Source organism: Dendrobates tinctorius, unplaced genomic scaffold (assembly GCF_039654945.1).
Source record: "Dendrobates tinctorius isolate UK_male_01 unplaced genomic scaffold, ASM3965494v1 ptg000254l, whole genome shotgun sequence".
Taxonomy (NCBI): domain Eukaryota; kingdom Metazoa; phylum Chordata; class Amphibia; order Anura; family Dendrobatidae; genus Dendrobates; species Dendrobates tinctorius.
The window spans coordinates 16,449,202-16,471,581 of NW_027361921.1; the positions used below are offsets into that span (position 1 = coordinate 16,449,202).

The window sequence follows — 22,380 nt, forward strand, 5'->3', positions numbered from 1 at the left end:
AAGAGAATATAGACAAGTTTAGTGTCTATGAACTTGTAATGACCTGTAGAGTCATAATGGCAGGTTAGTGCTTGCATTTATTGAACTTAGCAAAAAAGCCAAGCAAAAAACAAGTGTGGGATGGCACTTTTTTTGTAATTTCATCGCACTTGGAAATTTTTTCCCGTTTTCGAGTACACGACATGCTAAAACTAATGATGTCGATCAAAAGTACAACTCGTCCCACAAAAAATAAGCACTCACATGGCCATATTGATGGAAAAATAAAAAAGTTATGGCTCTGGGAAGGAGGGTAGCGGAAAACGAAAACTCGAAAAACGCTCCGGTCATCAAGGGGTTAACACACTAATTATACTCGTTGCTTTGGCACATCTCTACTGGAGAGGATGCCTTTTAAGCAAGATCTTTCCCAGCTACTGGCTGGAGTCATCTTAGCAGGTGCACACGTTGGCCTTTTAAGAACAGCGCAGAGTGAACAGTTAACAGAAAAAACATTACATTTCAATAAAGTTATAATACATAAGACGGTGCTTATTAGGCCGGGGTCACACTAACCGACGCAAAATACGGTCCGTAGTTTACATGCTTAATACGCATGAATGACCCCTAAATTGTGCTCCGTATGTCATCAATAAGCAAGGTGTGGTCGCATATTTTGCGCTTGTCAGCATCCGTATGCAATCCGTATGGAATCCGTATTGCGAGATTTTCTAGCAGCCTTGCAAAATGGACATTTAACGGTTTTGAGGCCTACTAACTATTTAAATCATTAGCCTGCACCCTATTTATTGGCTCAGGAACAGGTGGCTGCCTCCATTCTGTCCATTTGTGACCTTGCCTTCACTAGGTGTATTGCTGTGGTATGTGCAACATAGCAGACAGTCTGACTTTCAACACAACTGAGCAAGTTCTCTTCAACTGGCTTTTGTCACGCCACTTTGGTCAACCATACCCAGTGATAGTGGATCCGCGGAGGAGGAGACGCATGTGGGTACATCCACTTTTGAGGCAACGACTCACAAGAGGTCATTTTCACCGCCTCTATTCTTCTCTGTGGGAGCATCCTGCAAAATTCTACCAATACTGTCGCATGAGCCTTGCAACATTTGATCGACTCTTGGAGACAGTGCGCCCTGGGATAACCTTTCAGAACACAAGGATGCGCAAAGCTATATCTGCAGAGGAGCAACTTCTACTCACATTACGGTATGTACTACACAACCACATTCTCTATGTTCATGATGTGTTGCCAAAAGTATGTATTTATTGCTTCATGGACTAATTTTAATGCCCTCATCTTAGTCCAGATATCTTGAAACTTACAGACCAGAATGTTATGTGTATTATGAACTGAATATCACTTAGTCATTGTGCGACCAAATGTGTGTGTTAGTAGATGTGAAATCCTAACAAGTTTGGTATGTATGTACCTGTTTTTTGTTTAATTTGAGCATTCTAAAATGTCCCTTTTCTGTTGTTCTTCAGCTTCCTGTCCACTGGCCTGTCTTATGCCGCCCTCCACCATGAGTTTCTGATTGGAAGATCTACCACTTCTGGCATAGTCAGGTCGACATGTAGTGAAATATGGTCAAGACTACATCAACTCGTCATGCCCGAGCCCAGGATGGAAGACTGTTTGAGGATATCAAGGGACTTTGAGGAGGAATGCCACTTTCCTAATTGTATTGGGGCCCTTGATGGCAAACATATCCGGGTGCATAAGCCACCGAACACTGGCTCCCAATTCTTCAATTATAAGCAATACTTTTCTGTTGTATTGTTGGCTCTGGTCGACCCTCAATACAAGTTTAGAATTGTTGACATTGGGGCCTATGGAAGGACGAGAGACTCTCGAGTCTTCAATACTTCCATTATGGCTCGGTGGCTACGCACCAACCAGTTGGATCTACCACCACCACGCCAGCTACCAGGCTCCACTCAAGAATCTATCCCTTATGTCCTTGTGGCAGATGAGGCGTTTCAGTTAACGCGCAATGTCATGAGGCCATATCCCCGACGCAACCTTGACCACCGGCGCAGAATTTTTAACTTGCACCTATCACGTGCTCGGCGACTAGTGGAGTGTTCCTTTGGCATTCTTTGTGCCAAATGGCGGGTACTCCAGTCTGCCATTCAGCTGAGTGAACAAAATGTTAATGAAGCAGTAAAAGCCTGTGTGGTTTTTCATAACTTCACCAGGATACATGATTGTTCCTCCTCTGCTGGTGTTGTGCGTGGGTTGGACAATGTGCGTAGGGCGAGACCACCTATCAACCCTCAACGTAGACCGCTCTCCGGGCTCAAAGTGCGTGATATTTTCACAAATTACTTTATGTCGCCTGAGGGTGAAACTTCTTGGCAAGAGCATGCTGTGTCTATGTTATAATTTTTTGGTTTATATGTGTCTAAATATATATATTTCTACCCCTTATGATTCTTTGAGTGTTTTATTGCATTGGTAAGCGTATGTTAGTATGCTGACACTGTTTTTTATAATTGACACAGAGACGTTAAATGTAGTATACAAATGTTTACTTTTGCCTTTCTTTTTTGGGTTTTTTTTTTAACCAAAACATATTATTGCCGTATGAGAACTGTGGCAATGGGCCAAATTGGCTTTTTTGCAGATGTCAACATTTGTTCAAAATAACATTTGCACACATAGAGACAAAAAAAAAACATTATGCAATACCAAAATGGCTACATTACAAATTGTGGAAAGTTGGGGAAGGAGAAAGCGGAAGACCAGCCTGTGGTTGCTGCGGGCTACTTTGCCCAACATCGCCCTGTGTGGGGCCATACTGTTGTCCATGATGTGGGTAATGTACTGCCTCCTGGGATTGTTGTGGGTACTGGCCAGAGTGATACTGAAGAGGGGCATCTTGTTGGGTCTGGTAGGCCCGTGTCTCATACCCACCAATATATCCATGTCGTCCCCAACCAGGTTGGGACCAGCCTCCAACACTGGGTGGGAACAATTGGCCATATTGGTGAGGCTGGCTAGAGCCAGACATATGTGGCTGCTGTTGGGAAGGTTGGGTAGGGGAGGAAGGGGGTGAGGTGTAGGCCCACGTATTTGAGGATCCTCAGAGCCTGCTTGAGCAAGCATGTGTGTGGGGTGTCTAAGGCGCATTAGATTTCTGGGTGAAAGCTGCCACCTCTCCAGATATTCAAATAATTCATATGGGGTATTGGGGTGTGTGCAAGCATCAAGCAGGATCTGAAAACATCCTCGAATACGGAGCCTCACCTCACGGGAAAGGGCACGAAGGTAAAGGGCCAGGCTGCGCGAGTATGCCTCCTCGCCATCATCAGTATTGACTCTAGCCAAATAGTTGAGGACCCCAGTGTCCACAATTGTACGTGTATCCTGGGCAGGGATCTGGCGCCTTCTTCTTCCTTGCCGGGAGGTCCAGCAGGCTGTGGTGAGGCCCGGATCTGGGCAGTTGGGCTGCTGCTCATGTTGCCCTGCTCCTCCAGTATGGCTGATGGTGCAGCAGCAGACGGTCCTGGTTGTGGATGTGGTCCTGGTGGTGGGATTTGTGGCACAGGAACTGGGTTTTCCTGTGATGATTCTTCACCCATGCTTCTTGTAGGGGGAGAAGATAGGCCAGCCACCTCATCCCCTACATGATCAATGATGGGCTCTGTATCTGAGCCAGTTTCTCTCTCCGTAAGGTTGGACTGAGTTCTGTTATGAAATAGAACAGAGCCAAAAATAAATCAATATTTTTGGCCCTGTAAAGTATCTGTGTAATGTGGTGTGAGGTATGGTCTCAGATCCAGAATAGGGGCAAGGAAGGAGAGGCGGTCATAATAAATGTATTTCTGCTTAATGTGGCCCACATTACCACTCCTGGACCGCTGCTGACGTTCCCGCCTGTATTGGTCGCGGATGCTGCGCCACCGTCTCATCACATCTTCCACTGCAATGTGACAGGAAATATTCTCAATTTCACATATTTGATATGTCACATTTGCTAACAGTAGCCTAGGCATGTGGCCTTCTGGGGTGTGCTTTCTACCCAGGGTGGCATATATAATTGGGGCATCCAGGCCAGATACACAGGGTCACAGTAGTTCATGTATCAAATAACTACACTTACTAACTTGGTAGGTTAGGAGGATGAGGAGCTTGTGGCCTGGGCCAAATTATGGCAGTGTAAAACCATGGGTCACATCAAAATCTACCCGCCTCATGAGTAAAAAAGTAGAAGCACAGGGGGGGCTGATTCTATATTCATTTTTTGATGTGAGGTAATTTTACACAGTTTTTGGGTTGTACTTACTCAGTTGCTGCTGCTCCTCACGTGGCCACCAAAATTGTGGAACATCTGGCGACATATGCGCCTCCATGACGCCTCCTTTCTTGCCCGGTTGGCATAATGGGCATCACGTTGGTCCCAGATTTCTGGCCGCTCCTGCACTAAGACAGTAAGCATCTCCACATTGAGGAAATATGGCGCCATGACGCTGATGTACTCCGTGGAGGCTGACTTCCTGGATGTCTGGAGCGCTTGTTGAGTTCATTTGCATGTCTAAGCTTCCTGATGATGGATTGGCCCATTTCCTGTCACCTGCCAAAAGACCTGGTAATTCTCACAAGTCACACGTGTGGTCCGTGTGTAATCCGTATTTTTTGCGCACCCATAGACTTGCATTCAGGGCCGCCATCAGGGCATGACAGGCATTACACCTGTATGGGGCCCCGCCGCCCCGGGGGCCCGCCCAGGCCCGGCAGCCACGGCGGCGCCTGAGCAAGCTGGGTGTTGCAGCCTGGTCCGCGCTCGCCGCTCGGGTCCCGGCCGGGCCCCCCCTACAAATATTTCAGCGGTTCGGGCCCCCCCGTTCTCCCCCAGGCCTCTGCCTATACATTCAGTTCACAGTCAGTCTGTGACTGTGACAGGACAGCCGGCCAGTGCTGCGCTTGGCTCCTCCCCAGTCCCCAGTGCACCATGGTTGGATCTCATGGTCACTCCCAGTCCCAGCACTGCCCCCAGCTCACCACGTGATGTGACATCACACGCTGCCTCTTCACTTCCTCATTCCTGAGAAAGCTGAAGAGCCGTGTGTCCACGAGGCGTCAGCGTGGGAGCGGCCGGGCTGCAGGCTGCACCAGAGCAGAAGAAGACGTCGGGGACGGCGGGTCACGGTCTGACGCCAGAGCTGTGGAGCGGAGGAGTGGACGGCCAGCGAGCAGGTAAGTGAATTCTTTTTATGTCTGTCTGGCTGCAGCCTGCTGATCATGATTCATGGGGACATTGGGGGCCGAGGGGGGCCTGTTGTCTCAGTCTAAAGTTGGGGGGGAGTCTCTGGGGGCCCGGTTGTTGTGGGGAGTCTCTGGGGGCCCGGTTGTGTCATATGGGGGGAGTCTGGGGGTCCTGTGGGGACCCAGGGGCCCGGCTGATGGTGGGGGACCCAGGGGCCTGCCTGGCTGTCCGTGGGGGGTCACCCAGGGGCCCGCCCAGCTGTCCGTGGGGGGCCTGGGGGACCCAGGGGCCCGGCTGATGGTGGGGGACCCAGGGGCCCGCCCGGCAGTCCATGGGGGGTCACCCAGGGGCCTGGGGGACCCAGGGGCCCAGCTGATGATGGTGGGGACCCAGGGGCCCGCCCGGCTGTCTGTGGGGGGTCACCCAGGGGCCCGCCTGGCTGTCCGTGGGGGGGTCACCCAGGGGCCCACCCGGCTGTCCGTGGGGGGTCTCCCAGGGGCCTGGGGGACCCAGGAGCCCAGCTGATGATGGTGGGGACCCAGGGGCCCGCCCGGCTGTCCGTGGGGGGTCACCCAGGGGCCCGCCCGGCTGTCCGTGGGGGATCACCCAGGGGCCCACCTGGCTGTCCATGGGGGGTCACCCAGGGGCCCGCCCGGCTGTCCGTGGGGGGCCTGGGGGACCCAGGGGCCCAGCTGATGATGGTGGGGACCCAGGGGCCCGCCCGGCTGTCTGTGGGGGGTCACCCAGGGGCCCGCCTGGCTGTCCTTGGGGGGGTCACCCAGGGGCCCACCCGGCTGTCCGTGGGGGGTCTCCCAGGGGCCTGGGGGACCCAAGAGCCCAGCTGATGATGGTGGGGACCCAGGGGCCCGCCCGGCTGTCCATGGGGGGTCACCCAGGGGCCCGCCCGGTTGTCCATGGGGGGTCACCCAGGGGCCCGCCCGGCTGTCCGTGGGGGGCCTGGGGGACCCAGGGGCCCAGCTGATGATGGTGGGGACCCAGGGGCCCGCCCGGCTGTCTGTGGGGGGTCACCCAGGGGCCCGCCTGGCTGTCCTTGGGGGGGTCACCCAGGGGCCCACCCGGCTGTCCGTGGGGGGTCTCCCAGGGGCCTGGAGGACCCAAGAGCCCAGCTGATGATGGTGGGGACCCAGGGGCCCGCCCGGCTGTCCGTGGGGGGTCACCCAGGGGCCCGCCCGGTTGTCCGTGGGGGGTCACCCAGGGGCCTGGGGGACCCAGGAGCCCAGCTGATGATGGTGGGGACCCAGGGGCCCGCCCGGCTGTCCGTGGGGGGGTCTGGGGCACCAAGGGGCCCGGCTGTCCGTGGGGGGGTCTGGGGGGCCCAGCTGGTGATGGGGGGGCCTGGCTGTTCACAGGGGGGGTCTGAGGGGCTGATGATGGGGGGGGGACCCAGGAGGCCCGGCTGATGGGGTGAGCCAGGGCCCAGGGGGACAGATCTCCAGTGCCAAGATTAGTAGGCACATTGTCTCCACCTGCAGCTCAGCCTGTAGTCCTATATGGGGTATCAGCCTACTCAGGACAAATTGCACAAGTACTGTTTGGCTGGAGTCACACTAACCTGCGCAAAATACTGTCAGTATTTTACATGCGTAATACGGATGACAGACCTCTAAATAGTGCTCCGTATGTCATCCGTAATCAAGGTGTGGTCGCGTATTTTGCGCATGTCAGCATCCGTATGTAATCCGTATGGCATCCGTATGGCGAGATTTTCTCGCAGGCTTGCAAAATGGACATATAATGGAGCCCTATGACAGGGTTTCTAAAAGACACCTGGTGCGTATTTCTCGCAAGTCACATGTGTGGTCCGTGTGTAATCCGTATTTTTTGCGCACCCATAGACTTGCATTGGCGTACTACGGGCGTAGTACGCTGACAATCACAGCATGCTGCGAGTGGCACGGAGCGTAGGATACGGATGAGAAATATACGGCTGGTGCGAGGGACCCCATAGGAAATCATTTGTCCGTGTCTAATGCGTGCTTTTTGCGCCTCTCACTCTCCCGTATTCCTCGCCAGTGTGACTCCGGCCTTAGGGTCCAATTTCTCATGTTACACTTGGGGAAAAACAAACATTGGGGGTGAAAAGATCATTTTTGTGAAAATAAAATTAGATTTTAGATTGGCAGCTTATAAAAATCAAATACAAGCGGTTAGTATGTTAATCAAAAGCCCAAGACAATAGAAAAGGCTGCTTTGCAAACAGGGTTAAAGTTAGAGTAGAAAAAAAGGGGTTACTAGAAATACTATGATACCCTTTTCTTATGAAAAGTGACTTCTTCCACTCCTGATGAAGTCACGTTAGTGACAAAACGTGTCAAGTAACAAGAGTGGCATCCCGTTCCTGGGACCAGGGCATTCATTATGGCTCGTCATGTTCAGTGAGCATGTCTTTGTTCTGCTAGTAGCAACTAGCAAGGGTGGCTTATCATAAGAAAAGGGTATTACAAAGCGGCCTTTTCTATTGTCTTGGGCTTTTGATTAACATACTATCCACTTGTATTTGGTTTTTATTAGGTGCCAATCCTATTGCTAACATGGCTGTTTGTTATTTATAAGGTGGCTTGTTGTAATATCATCAATATTTCTTGTTTAAGCATAAGGCTGTGTGCAGACGCTGCGGAATCCGCTGCGGATTAATCCGCACGGATTTTGCAAAAACCGCAGATAATCCGCAGGTCCAAAGACCTGCGGATTATCTGCGGTTTTGCCTGCGGTTTGGTCCTGCGGATTCACTATCTCCACAATGGTGGAGATAGGAACCCGCAGCGGTTTCCGCAGAAAGAATTGACATGCAATTCTTTCTGCGGATTCAAAACCGCAGCAAATCCGCGTGGATTTTTCCGCAGCGTCGGCACAGCGGTTTTTTTTTCCCATTCATTTGAATGGTACTGTACACCACAGCTAAAACTGCTGCGGGTCCGCAGCGGCCAAAACCGCTGCGGAAACGCAGCGTGTGCACGCAGCCTAAGACTTTTCTGATTGTAAAGTTATTTGAAATTCGGAGGATTTCATTGGCCACAACGAATACACTGAATATATGTGTTTATTATATACTTGTTGCTCTGGCATGCTACATAGAATATGGAACTTTTATTGAATATTGTTGTACATTTACTGTATATATTGCCCAGGACCATCTAGCCGCTCCCTTATATACAGGTCACGTTTGGTGACACCTGCATATATTTTACATGTTTTTATCATTTGTGGTGTTTTCCTGCACATCTGTATGTACTAAAAATTAACTTTATAAGGGTGATCCCTGCATGTGCGTATGTCTACTTTGCTTTCTTTTTTTTCTATTTGGATCTATTTTTTGACATACAGCGGTTGGATCCCCGATATATTTGGTCTGTTTGTCCTGATGGTGCCCTCCCTGTTCTGGTATTATACAACGTTTACTGACCGTGGGAACATAGCCAAAAGAGTTTTTGAATTCTGACTGTATAATGCTATGTGCACACGGTGCGGATTCTGCTGCGGATTTTTCTGCACAGATTTTACTAAATCCGCAGGTCAAATGACCTGCATTTTTCCTGCGGATTTAGTGCATATTTTGTGTGGATTTACTGCAGTTTTTGTGCAGTTTTTCCCTGCAGATTTCAAGAATGGGGCAGGTGGAAAACTGCAGCAAAACCGCCCAAAAGAAGTGACATGCTGCTTCTTTTAATTCCGTACAAAATTCGCGCAGAAAAATCTGCAGCATGTGCACAGCGGATTTTGTTTTACATAGCCAATAATGGTACTGTACATCACCTGCAGTTCTGCTGCGGATCTGCAGCAGAATCCGCACCGTCTGCACAGGGCCTAAAAGTTAGTAAACTAAATGGGGTAATCAGCCCTATACTCTTGACTCCTAATTTATTAATTGTATTTGTTTGACATAATCACTTACAGTTAAGTTTTGAGGTGTGTTTACGTTCTATAATTTATCGGTTTTTAATAATTACCAATAAAGGTATTTTTGGTAGTGTCTAATCATTTATTATATATGCAATAATATACCCTTTCCATTTATTTGGTGAAGCAGCAGCGGTGGGCAGGCTGAGACGACCATTAGATTCTTCTTGACTGGGTGGTGGGCGCGGCAGCAAAACCGGCTGTGTGAGTAAATAACAAGTCCATGTATTCGTTTGTCCACCATTTTAGTATGTGATTGTACTTACCGTATATATTCATTGCTAATGTGGAGTCGAAGTGGGATGGGGAAGGAATGAATGTATAATTATTCCCTCCCCATTGCCCTTAGACTCCCCAATAGCAATGTATATATAAGCTACTGGATGATCCTGACCTGCCCAATGATAACATAAGGCTGCAGTGCTCAGGATAATCCAGTAGCTTAGAAGTTGTGTTTGGGGTTTGGAAGGGCTGGGGTGTGGGAATTATTGATGCAAGTAAGTTTATATGATTGGGAAAAATCTTTGTTATGGCAGTGTATTTTTTTGAAAGGGGAAAATCTGTCTGCGCTTGCACAGCAGTGCATGGACTGGGCGCCAATCTCCTGACCAGCATCCTCATACATGCTGTGAGGCTGCTGAGTTCAGGTCAGGAGACCTGTGGCCAGTCCATGCACTGCGGTCCAAGTGCAGACCGATCTTCACCAACGGTTCCTCTAGTCTGCATGTCTGTGGCGCTGCACCTGTAACCATGAAGCCAAAGGGTACGTGCACACGCTGCGGAATCTGCTGTGGATTCATCCGCGTGTATTTTGCAAAATCCGCAGATAAATCCGCAGGTCAAAAGACCTGCGGTTTATCTGTGGATTAGCCTGCGGTTTTGCACTGCGGTTTATCATCTCAACAATGGAGGAGATGGTAAACCGTTGCGGAATCCGCATAAAGAATTGACATGCAATTCTTTTTGCGGATTTGAAACCGCAGTAAAATCCATGCGGAAAATTCTGCACCGTCTGCACAGCGTTTTTTTAATTCCCATAGGGAATAATGGTACTGTACACCGCAGCAGAAACTGCTGCGGAACCGCAGGGCCAAATCCGCTGTGCATCCGCAGCAGAATCCGCAGTGTGTGCACACCCAAAGCGCTGCAGTGGATCCATCAAGGTGCACACATGTTGTTTAGAGCTGTTGTCTCGATGCCTGCTTTTTTTTATTCCATCACAGGAGTGTTGCTTTAAAAGGACTCCGTCAGCAAAAAATGACTGTTCAACTAAGTCCAGGTACTTGGTGCTTCACAGTGGGCAATCACTGAAATCCATTTTCCCACCTGCTTGGTTTCCCTCTGTCTCCAACCCTTGCTGTTGATATGAAGCCAGAGTTGTCTATTGAAGGAGAGGGGATTCACATAGAGGGAAAACAAGCTGGTGGCAAGGTGAATTGAAATGATTGGGCCTGATGTGAAACAGAATGTAGGGACTTTTTTTGAACGCTCACTCTATGCTGACAGTCCCTTTAAACCTAAGTTCCCTCTTATACCATCCTAAATATTCACAAATTTTCATCACCACTCTGGTATTTCGGTGCCATCTTGTACATGCAGCTTCTGACTGGCTGGAAGTCAGAAGCTATGTCATAAGTAGAATTGAGCGAATTTCTTAAGGTCCCTGCTCATTCTGCAAGCTGTAGTGCTTACCGATTAAGCTACAACAGGAACCCGGATACCTGGAGCGCTCCCGATGATCAGCTGTTCGGCGTCACATCTGCATGTGTCGTTGTGGCTGTGTGACAGTCACAGCACATGCATGGAGACTCTTTATTTTGGGCTCTCCATGCATATGCTGTGACTCTGACACAGCCGTGACACATGCAGCTGCAGTGCTGATCAGCCAGCATGCTCCATGTATCCAGGTTCCTGCTGTAGCTTATTCGGTAAGCGCTATAGATTGCTCAGGTCCTCACTTATTCTTCAAATTTGCTCATCTCTAGTCGTAAGCTCTCAATGCAAGTATCACAGCTACAACGATGTCTTCATAGATTAGATCTGGTCATGGTGTTGCGGTATTTATCTATATGGTGTAGTCATGGTGTGATGGTATTTGTCCCTTGTATATGGTATTTTTCGGCCACAATGTGGTGGGAATATGTGATCTGGTCATGGTATGGTGATATCTCTCCATTTAATGTGGTATTATGTGTTTGTTATATATGATCTGTTCATGAAGTGGTGGTATTTGTTCCTTGTATGTGGTATTATTTGGTCACTGTGATGGTAATATGTGGTCTGGTCATGGTGGGTGGTATTTGTTCCTTCTTTGTCATGTTATTGCTCTTGGGACTGAGAATCTGTGATGTGTATGGAGGTCTCTTGTTTTGTGATATCAATAAAGGGAATTCTTTATTTCCAATATAGATGAATTACTTGAACATTTAGCTTCATGTAACTATTAGACAGTTTCCATTGTTCTTCCGTGTATGTGGCGCTTCACACTTCTGTCCACAGAACTTTGCTGGCTCCAGGAATCTGTTTCCTGTAATCAGGGCAGCAACCAATCTAGGGGACTCCTCATTTTGACTGCCCAAAAAATGGTCGCCAATTTTTTTTTGGTTTGTTTGGGGTTAACTGTCATGACTGCACTGCATAGCGTAATTAAGCAGCAGCACCACCTCAACTCGTTCTTGTCACCATCGAGACAATGCTGACAAAAAAAGGCTGTTTTAGACTGTTTAAATATTATTTGACATCCCCGTATGATGATGTTGTGTTGACATTTCCAAGTATATTCTTATTTGGCATTCTTATATGTAGGTTTTCCTCGTTTACAAATCAACGTGCAAGCAGTAATTGTGGACGTAGATCCAAAAAGATGTACAAACATAAATCAGGCTCTCAAAAACGAAAGGAGAAAAGGGATCGTGATGAAGAGGAGGAAAGGCTTAAAAAGAAAAGCATTCTATCTCAGTTCTTTAAAAAGCCGCAAAGCACCAAGGAAGGTGATGATGACACTTGTGAACCCCCTCAGATGCAAGATTATCATCAAATTCTTGAGCATCCTGCGTCATCAATTGAGGTGGCTGCCTCTTCAAGCTTTTCTTCAGTAATGCAAGAAGAGCCTGCAACTATGCCAACTTGTGTGGAAACAGAAGAATCTGCGGAAACACGGTCCAGTACCACGTCACCTTCTCACAGTCCTCACAAAATGCTTTCTTCCACTGTTTGTATTCAGATGGAAGAAGAGGAAATGCCTTCATGTTCAAGTTCCATTTTAGAACATGTGTCTGAAGAACCATCTTGCGGCCAGAGGCCAGAGTCTCTTTCTCCAGAGGAGTGCAGTCAGATAACAGAAGAAGAAGATGAAGAAAAAGAAGATAAACAAGAAGAAATTGATTGGAAAGACCCAGCAATGTGGCCAGATGTCCTCAAGGATAAGGACAACATAAACATAAGTTTACCAACAAAAAAGTTTACAAAAAGTTACAAAAAAGTTGACAGACAAAAAAGTTTACAAAAAAAAAACTAACAAAAAGGTTACCAACAAAGAAGGTTACCAAAAAATAAGTTTATAAATGTTTATTAGGTTAGAGTAGAGTAGGGCCCTGCCAATAGAGTCTACCTTGTCGTGGTGGCAGGCTTAAAAAATCCTTTGGTCAAAACAAAAACTGATGGCTTGGTATGTGATATGGTGTTAATGTGTGATTGAGGGCATGGTAAAGTTTTTCGATGAAAGCGCGGAGGGATTTTGGAAGGTTCGCATGGTGAAGGAGGAGCTAGGGTGGAGGCGGAACTGGGGTGGAGCCTGGGCGGAGTCTCAAGGGGGCCCCATAAATTTTGCCAGTATGGGGCCCCGAAATTCCTAGTGGCAGCCCTGCTTGCATTGGCGTAGTACGCTGACAATCACAGCATGCTGCGATTGGCACGGACCGTAGAATACGGACAAGAAATATACGGCTGTTGGGAGCTACCCCATAGAGAATCATTTGTCCGTGTGTAATGCATGCTTTTAACGCCTCTCACTCATCCGTATTCCTTTTTAGTGTGACCCCGGCCTTAGAGTGAATATCATGCTCTAATACTTATGATAGCACTTTGAAGAAGTACGATCACGGTTCTACTTGAGCTTCAGCACATTTGTGGTGTTTGCAATTTGTCAAAAAGTAACATAAGAAGTTGTAAGAGGCAGATTTTGTTGAATCCATCAATATGAATTTTGACAGCGTAGAGTGGTTATCCACTACTATTTAATATTTTTTTACTATGGCATAAGAACTAACAGGCAGGTTATTGCTAACTAGTAGTCACAGACCGCTCCTGGAGGTGATTCATAGGCTTCCGCTGATGTCACGTTGACAGAGCAGCGGCTTCTCTTCCGCTATGATCTTTGATTTGAAATGACTGCCGACGTCACCCTGATTGACAGCTGTCTCCCTGCTGCCTGATTGCTGTCAATCATCATTACGTCAGCAGGTACACCCCATTGACAGAGCAGTCCGAAGGAAGAAGAGCTGCTTTGTTGACAAAGAGCAGTTAAATCGCTGTCTGGAGTGGTCAGTGACCACTATGAGCAAGCACTGGGTTGAATAGGCAGGTAGCTGCATTTCTCCACTAAATAGATAATTAGGTTACATGTGCTTTTCTTTTTGTGTTTTTCGTGTTTTTAATTACATGCGTTTTTTTCTCATTTTTTTCGGCTACGGTTTTTGTCTCTTTTGTTATCTAATGTTTCATATAAAACTATTTTATTTTGGAAAAATCCTGTGTGCTCAGTTACCTAGTTTTAGAAACATACGGTAATTGACAACTTTATGTTAGATTTTAGGTTTTACTCAATTTTGCTGTGGAAATGTACTAAAAATGTATAAGCAGTTTATAGATGTGGAGTTTCCAGATCTCATTCCTATATTTCCTACATATGTAATTATTGTAAACAAAATGCCTTTTTACTACAAGGGAGCTTGCCATGTTGCAAATTTCAAAAGCACACAGCAAGTTAATTTCTGCAGCATTATAAAAAGCACAGTGGCAAAAGATTCACATAAATCTCAGCCACCATTGTGGAACAGTAAGGGTGTGTGCACACTCTGCCGATTCTGCTGCGGATCTGCAGCGGTTTTGGTTCTGCTGCGGTGTACACTACCATAATATCCTATGGGAAATGGAAACCGCAGTGCACACGGTGCGGATTTTTCCGCGCGGATTTGCTGCAGTTTCTAATCCGCAGAAAGAAATGACATGTCAATTCTTTCTGCGGATTCCGCTGCGGTTTAACATCTCTTCCATTGTAGATGTGATAAACCGCAGGCTAATCCGCAAATAAACCGCAGGTCTTTTGACCTGCTGATTTACCTGCGGATTTTGCAAAATCCGTGCGGAACAATCCGCAGCAGAATCCGCAGCGTGTGCACACACCCTTATACGCTGGTTTTTATGCATGAAAATAAACAGCAGAATTAGAAACAAACCGAATACCAGAAATGGAAACTTAGCCTAAAGGATACACACTCAAATCGTAAATGTTTTTTTCTTATTAAGTCAACCCTGTCTATATGCCTTGATAATGGAGGCTATGAACCTGAATGAAAATCTGGTGTGCACACCTTTCCATGCATAACATGACCAACTATTCCATGTATTCTGACAATACGAAAGATTACATGATCTATATATATATATATTTTTTTTTTTTTTCTAGGATAAGAAACTGTATGGGTGGGGGTCCTAATTGCAGCACCCCAGCTGATCAGCTGGTAAAGTGGTTGTGGCTCTCATCCATACAACAAAATCAATAATCGCCAGATTCTGGTGGTTGATCTCCTTGGAAACAAGCTGTACACTATGTAAAATAAAAGCTCTCATTCCAGGGTAGTGAAAGCAGATAGAAAAAGTCAGGCAGTTGCAAAACTTGCTCATTTTCTTGCAATCTAGCTAACTAACGCAAGGTAATAACAAAGAATAATGAGGTATTCTATTGTTATTAAATTTTTTTAGGTAGTTAGACCACGAGTTTCTGATCTGTTATCAGTCCTGCAAAAGCACAATCCCCTGCTCCTGAATGCATGTTGTGGGATGCAGTGACAGACAGAATGAAAAGCAAGGGTTAACAAGTTTAACAGTTTTAATTTAAGGTTATGTGCACACAGAGTTTTTTGGCTCTACGGATTTTGTGGTGAAATCCGCAGATAAATCCGCAGGACTAAAGTCCTGCAGTTTATCTGCGGATTTGCCTGCGGTTTTGCTCTGCGGTTTCACACCTCATAATGGATGAGGTGTGAAACCGCAGCGGTTCTGCACAAAAGAATTGACATGCTGCGGATTGTAAACCGCAGCAAAACCGCGCAGAAACATCCGCAGCATGTGCACAGCGTTTTTTTCTCCATAGGAAATAAAGGTACTGTACAACGCAGCAAAACCTGCTACGGACCCGCAGAGCCAAAACCCCTGCGGATCCGCAGCAGAATCCGCAGCGTGTGCACATTAGGGTGACCGCAAAAAATCGATGTCGGAATTTTGTCCGTCTGGACCCCTCAAAACGATTCCCCTTTCCAGATATTGAGATAGCCAAAATTTGAGCTCGATCAAACCACGTTAACCCGTGCCGCTCGTCGCTCAAAGTTTGAAAAAATCCAAATTGAGGTATTTTAAGATTTAGGTATTTTGCATAGTCTGTTAGACTATAAAGAATGTGACAACAACATTGCAGAAATAGCCCTGACCAAATTTTCGAACCATTTGTGGTATTTGAATGCAGAGTTGGTGGGATTATCGTTTTTTGATCCCACCATTACAGACAATGAAAAGTTGTTAATGGCTAATAAATTGCTCAGTAGCACAGATGAACCATCAGAGCACGCTAGGGTTGTAAATCCAAAAGTTAGGAAAGAAAAATTAAAAGAGGTAGGAAGTAACCGACTTTAACGACCTTCTGACAAAAGATGAAGAACAAAAGCAATATGTCCTGCAAGTTGTAAGCAAATGCCGAGCATTATATTCTGACGTTTCAAAAACTACTTTAACAAAAGCTCTAGAATAGATTAGATAACTATGTAAAATTATCAACTCATGTAGGTTAGCGTGCTCTGATGGTTCATCTGTGCTACTGAGCAATTTATTAGCCATTAACAACTTTTCATTGTCTGTAATGGTGGGATCAAAAAACGATAATCCCACCAACTCTGCATTCAAATACCACAAATGGTTCGAAAATTTGGTCAGGGCTATTTCTGCAATGCTGTTGTCACATTCTTTATAGTCTAACAGACTATGCAAAATACCTAAATGTTAAAATACCTCAATTTGGATTTTTTCAAACTTTGAGCGACGAGCGGCACGGGTTAACGTCGTTTGATCGAGCTCAAATTTTGGCTCTCTCAATATCTGGAAAGGGGAATCGTTTTGTGGGGTCCAGACGAACAAGATTCTGACATTTTTTCCCCCCATATGAGATCCGGTCACCCTAGTGCACATACCCTAACAGGGGGTTAACTCCTCACAGGGAGATAAATGATTAAATGGTTAAATGAGGATTAAACAGTTCCATGGCAAAGGATATGCAAAGTTAATAAACAAAGTGACGGCAGTTATTTTGTGCACTTATTGTGTCAGGAGTTCCTGAGACTGTAGGTACTACTTGGGGGTTGGTAGCGCCAGCAACGGCTGGTGCGGTGCTTGTCCAAGAAGATTCTTTTGGTAACGGCGGTCCATCTTCTGGTGGCAGCGGTCAGTCTCTGGCACTTTCCACTGAGCCCCTAGTCCATGAGCATATGCGGCCAGAGCAAACAAGGCCACAGCACTATCAGGGTTCACTGCAGGTAGGCAAGTAGATGCTGTTAAGGTAGGCTGCAAATGTTTGTCCAATACCCGATTTTCTCTATGTGGCACATGCTCTGTATTCACGATTACGAAGTGCACTGTACCTCGCTCTCTACCAGTTACCGGGCACACTGCACTTCTCTCTCTATAATCCCCACTGATGATGGTGGGAGTACACGGACGCGGGACAGCACAGTCCCGGTGCTCAAGTGACGGAGCACTCCTCTCTCTGTGCTGCGCACTGCCTGTTCCGCGTGCGCTGTGGCTGTTGCTGCTTAGCCACACCCCCTATTTCTGAGTGCAAAGGTCTGTCTGGTCTCTTACTCTTTCCCCCAGACAACAGAGGAGACAGCCCCAACAGTTCTGGACTCAGCACAGGACAGGTACCCACGGCCCGGTTCTCCTCCTTACACTCCCACCATTGGCAGTTTCCCAAACAGTTCTCCTAATCACATCTATCACCTAAGGCAAGTGCTCATTCAAAAACACTGATATCTCACTATTAGTGATGAGCGAGCACTAAAATGCTCAAGTACTTATTGCTCGGATGAAGCAAATTGGATTTCCTGGGTGCTCGACACGAGAAATGAGCCCAATTTAAGTCTAAGGGAAACTCAAGCATTTTTCCAGCAGTCCCGCAGCGGCCTACAGAGGGTCTAGAAATTGCAGATATTGATGGGAGTAGTATTCAAATGCTATGGGAACAGCATGGATAAGACCACAGGAAACATTTCTGACTCCCAGGTCACTGCTGTGAACAATGTTGTCAGAGTCTTACGCCACTTTTACAGACTCACAGTAAAACATACAAAAACGAAACCAAAATGGATTTCCCTGGGAAATATGGTAAGGAACATCCTTTCCAGGGTAATGACTTGTATATAAGGCAAAATAAATAGCCAAAAACAAAATTACTCCTCCACACCTTGGGATATGTTCACACATACAGTTGTGGCCAAAAGTATTGACACCCCTGCAATTTTGTCAGATAATACTCAGTTTCTTCCTAAAAATGATTGCAAACACAAATTCTTTGGTATTATTATCTTCATTTAATTTGTCTTAAAAGAAAAAACGCAAAAAGAATTGTCCTAAAGCCAAATTGGATATAATTCCACACCAAACATAAAAAAGAGGGTGGACAAAAGTATTGGCACTGTTCGAAAAATCATGTGATGCTTCTCTAGTTTGTATAATTAACAGCACCTGTAACTTACCTGTGGCACCTAACAGGTGTTGGCAATAACTAAGTCACACTTGCAGCCAGTTGACATGGATTAAAGTTGACTCAACCTCTGTCCTGTGTCCTTGTGTGTGCCACATTGAGAATGGAGAAAAGAAAGAAGACCAAAGAACTGTCTGAGGACTTGAGAAACCAAATTGCGAGGAAGCATGAGCAATCTCAAGGCTACAAGTCCATCTCCAAAGACCTGAATGTTCCTGTGTCTACCGTGTGCTGTGTCATCAAGAAGTTTAAAGCCCATGGCACTGTGGCTAACCTCCCTTGATGTGGACGGAAAAGAGAAATTGACAAGAGATTTCAACGCAAGATTTTGCGGATGTTGGATAAAGAACCTCGACTAACATCCAAACAAGTTCAAGCTGCCCTGCAGTCCGAGGGTACAACAGTGTCAACCCGCACTATCCATCAGCGTCTGAATGAAAAGGGACTTTATGGTAGGAGACCCAGGAAGACCCCACTTCTTACCCCGAGACATAAAAAAGCCAGGTTGGAGTTTGCCAAAACTTACCTGAAAAAGCCTAAAATGTTTTGGAAGAATGTTCACTGGTCAGATGAGAAAAAAGTAGAGCTTTTTGGGCAAAGGCATCAACATAGAGTTTACAGGAGAAAAAAAGAGGCATTCAAAGAAAAAAAACGGTCCCTACAGTCAAACATGGCGGAGGTTCCCTGATGTTTTGGGGTTGCTTTGCTGCCTCTGGCACTGGACTGCTCGACCGTGTGCATGGCATTATGAAGTCTGAAGACTACCAACAAATTTTGCAGCATAATGTAGGGCCCAGTGTGAGAAAGCTGGGTCTCCCTCAGAGGTCATAGGTCTTCAAGCAGGACAATGACCCAAAACACACTTCAAAAAGCACTAGAAAATGGTTTGAGAGAAAGCACTGGAGACTTCTAAGGTGGCCAGCAATGAGTCCAGACCTGAATCCCATAGAACACCTGTGGAGAGATCTAAAAATGGCAGTTTGGAGAAGGCACCCTTCTAATATCAGGGACCTGGAGCAGTTTGCCACAGAAGAATGGTCTAAAATTCCAGCAGAGCATTGTAAGAAATGCATTGATGGTTACCGGAAGCGGTTGGTCGCAGTTATTTTGGCTAAAGGTTGTGCAACCAAGTATTAGGCTGAGGGTGCCAATACTTTTGTCTGGCCCATTTTTGGAGTTTTGAGTGAAATTATCAATGTTTTGCTTTTTGCGTCATTCTCTTTTGTGTTTTTTCATTTAAGAAAAATTAAATGAAGATAATAATACCAAAGAATTTGTGTTTGCAATCATTTTCAGGAAGAAACTGAGTACTCTGACAAAATTGCAGGGGTGTCAATACTTTTGCCACAACTGTAGCATTTTTTATGTTTTCTTTTTAACTTTCAAAATGAGAAAAATGGTTGCACTCAATTGCATTAAGACATGTCAATATGAAATCTATGAAGTGTGAATAGCATAACGGCTTTGGAAATTTAGAAAAGACACATGAGATACTTAGCACAAAATTTGGCAAAAAATTGTGAGCCCGTTCACCAACGTCAAGGTAACTCAAAATCGAATGGGTCCCTAATCTAACTGCCTAGTGTGAACACTTACCTCTGGCTAATGACTAGGTAAAGCCTATATTTATAGGAGGATAGGAACCAAATGATTGGATGTAATTAAAATCACAGCTTGGTGAAGGGCAGAGTGCTCAGTCAGAAAGCTAGTATACAAATAACAGAAAAACTGACGGCACATCAAGAACTAGTCTGAATAGGTGCATACCAAAAACAGCTTACATATCAAAATGAGAAAAATGGTTGCACTCAATTGCATTAAGACATGTTAATATGAAATCTATGACGTGTGAATAGCATAATGGCCTAGTGTGAACACTTACCTCTGGCTAATAAGTTTTTCTGTTATTTGTATACTAGCTTTCTGAAAAGCAGGTATGAGAAGGTAGACACATCTCCCAGCGGGACCTTCCAAAACGGACCAACCGGGTCCAGGCATTCTCTCATGTGACCTACCTTATATGGTCCATAGCCACGCCCACCAGGTCACATGGCTATGACCTCATCACAGGTCCTTTACACTCTCACATAGTCTTTTACTACAGGCATTTTTAGACACACCCCTGGGTGGATTTATAGGTAGCTGGTTCCGCCCGTCTCTCCAGCTACATGAAGACTTCCCTAAGACATTGACATGGAACCTCAGCAGTATCACTGCTGATCAACACATGCACAAGTCTTCATCTCAAGGCCACCCACCTTGAGATACATTACGATCATTCAGCATCTTACTCCTATCAGGACACTGGAAATGCTTATACGCCTGTCCTGGGACACGCACACAGTGCCCCCTAGAGGACACAGTGGTCACTACACCACAACATGAACATACAGTGTAGCAAATTTTTTATGGGCATCATAAACACCCTTTAAAAAATTATGTGGGTGTTGCATCACAGACCACGGTCACCCTGATGATATGATATGTGTGGATGGGAAGAGGTGCATGGGAATAAACCTCTCAAAAAAGACAGGTTGCAGGAGAGAGGTGTATGAGCTGCAAATGTTGACAAAAAGATCCAGCCAAAAGAGGTTGAGTCCAATCCAGAGTAAACAGGTGGGTGCCAATCCTGCTCGAGAGCTCAGCAACAACAAAGAAGAAAAGGGATTGAAGAAGGCACTCCAACCTGGTTAAAATATCAAAAAACTTTATTTAAGGTGCCTCCAACAGACAGAAGCTTCTATCTACAAGAGAGGCATTTTGGATTTTAAAATTAGATACGAGATATCCAAATGGTATGAATTTCATTAACCATTTATTTTATATTTATTAATGGACTTTTTATTTTAGATCACAATTTAATTGATTCTTCAGATGTTCTCTGGTTGTTTCCAATATTCTGCAATTGTAATACCAGTTGTATACCAATGCAATTATCTGTATGCCGCGGATTGGTTCTTTTTATGTATTTAAGGCTCCATTTGTTTTATTGCACATATCCTATGACTAAAGGGGCATTCAATACACCTGAAACGTGTCAGGTGTTTTTTCACAGTTTCTAGCCATGGCTAATATGCTTTAAATAAAGTTTTTTGATATTTTAACCAGGTTGGAGTGCCTTCTTCAATCCCTTTTCTTCTTTGTTGTTGCTGTGCCCAAAAAAAGACACTGGATTTGAGTTTATGTTACTCTGCTATCATTTGGTGATGTTGAGAAATCTGGCCCAATCCAGCCCTTGTTCATTTTTAGAAGAGTCAGCCTGGCAGCTTTTTCAGTTGACAGGCCAATATGCCTATCAGTTATAATTCCACCAGCAGCACTAAAAATCCACTCTGACAAAATGCTAGCTGCAGGGCAGGCCAGGACCTCCAAGGCATGGAGAGCCAGTGTCCATCTTGGATACCCAATAATTTTAAGGCAGAGAGGAATAATGGAGGACGTTGGTATGGTCAGCAAGGTACTCCTTCAGCATCTTCCCAAACTTTTAACTCCTTGTGACAGTACCCCGCACCTCAAGGCCTGTGCGATGGGAGGGTCTGAGAAAACTCTTCCAGAACTTTCACAGTGTTCCCCTGCCTCTGCTGGATTGGAGCTGTGTCTCTCTCGCCTGTACTCTTTGATTGTCCAATGAACTGTGACCTCTGCCGCCAGCATTTTCAGATGGGATTTTTTTTTTAAATATTACGCAACAAGAACCTTCTGGTACTGCCCCATTTTAGTAGACTTGTCTACCTTGAGAATAAGAGATAGAAAGTTTTCCCTGTAGTGTGGCTCTAGAAGTGTCACCCACCAGTAATGACTGCCACCCAAAATTTTTAGAACACAAGGGTCACGGGAAAGGCAGCGTAACATAAACTCAACCACGCGTGCCAGACTGCTAACAAGCCAGAGTTCCATGTCCTCACCAAGAGGACGACTGACCATGCTCTCCTCCTCCTCCCCTGTCCTCAGACCATCCACGCTGAACAGCCGGTTTGACAGTTGTGCAAGTAGTACCATCTATAGCGCATGAAACTAGCTCCTGTTCTTCCTGCTCCTCTTCCTCATTGTCACCCAATCCACATTGGGATGAGATCAGTCTGGGCTGTTTTGTAATCACCCTATATGGCTCCTTGCTCTATCTCATCGTGCTCCGCCTGCAGTGCGTCCTCTTTGACTGTGAGCAGAGAGTGTTTCAGGATATGACAGGGAGAAAAGACAAGCTTTTTAGAGATTGAAATTTCA

At 45.9% G+C, this 22,380-nt stretch overlaps 1 protein-coding gene and 1 long non-coding RNA gene across 11 annotated transcripts in view; one reads left to right on the forward strand and one right to left on the reverse strand.

Moving 5' to 3' along the window:
* The window catches only part of GULP1 (GULP PTB domain containing engulfment adaptor 1), a 1,494,945-nt gene that overhangs the window by 1,073,242 nt on the left and 399,323 nt on the right, over window positions 1–22,380 (reverse strand). The gene's annotated exons all lie outside the window — the stretch shown is intronic.
* LOC141067779 (uncharacterized) overlaps window positions 8,550–22,380 on the forward strand; it is a 51,447-nt gene continuing 37,616 nt past the window's right edge. Inside the window, exon 1 of the long non-coding RNA XR_012226481.1 lies at window positions 8,550–9,332. This is a non-coding gene — a long non-coding RNA (uncharacterized lncRNA). The remainder of the gene's footprint in view (window positions 9,333–22,380) is intronic.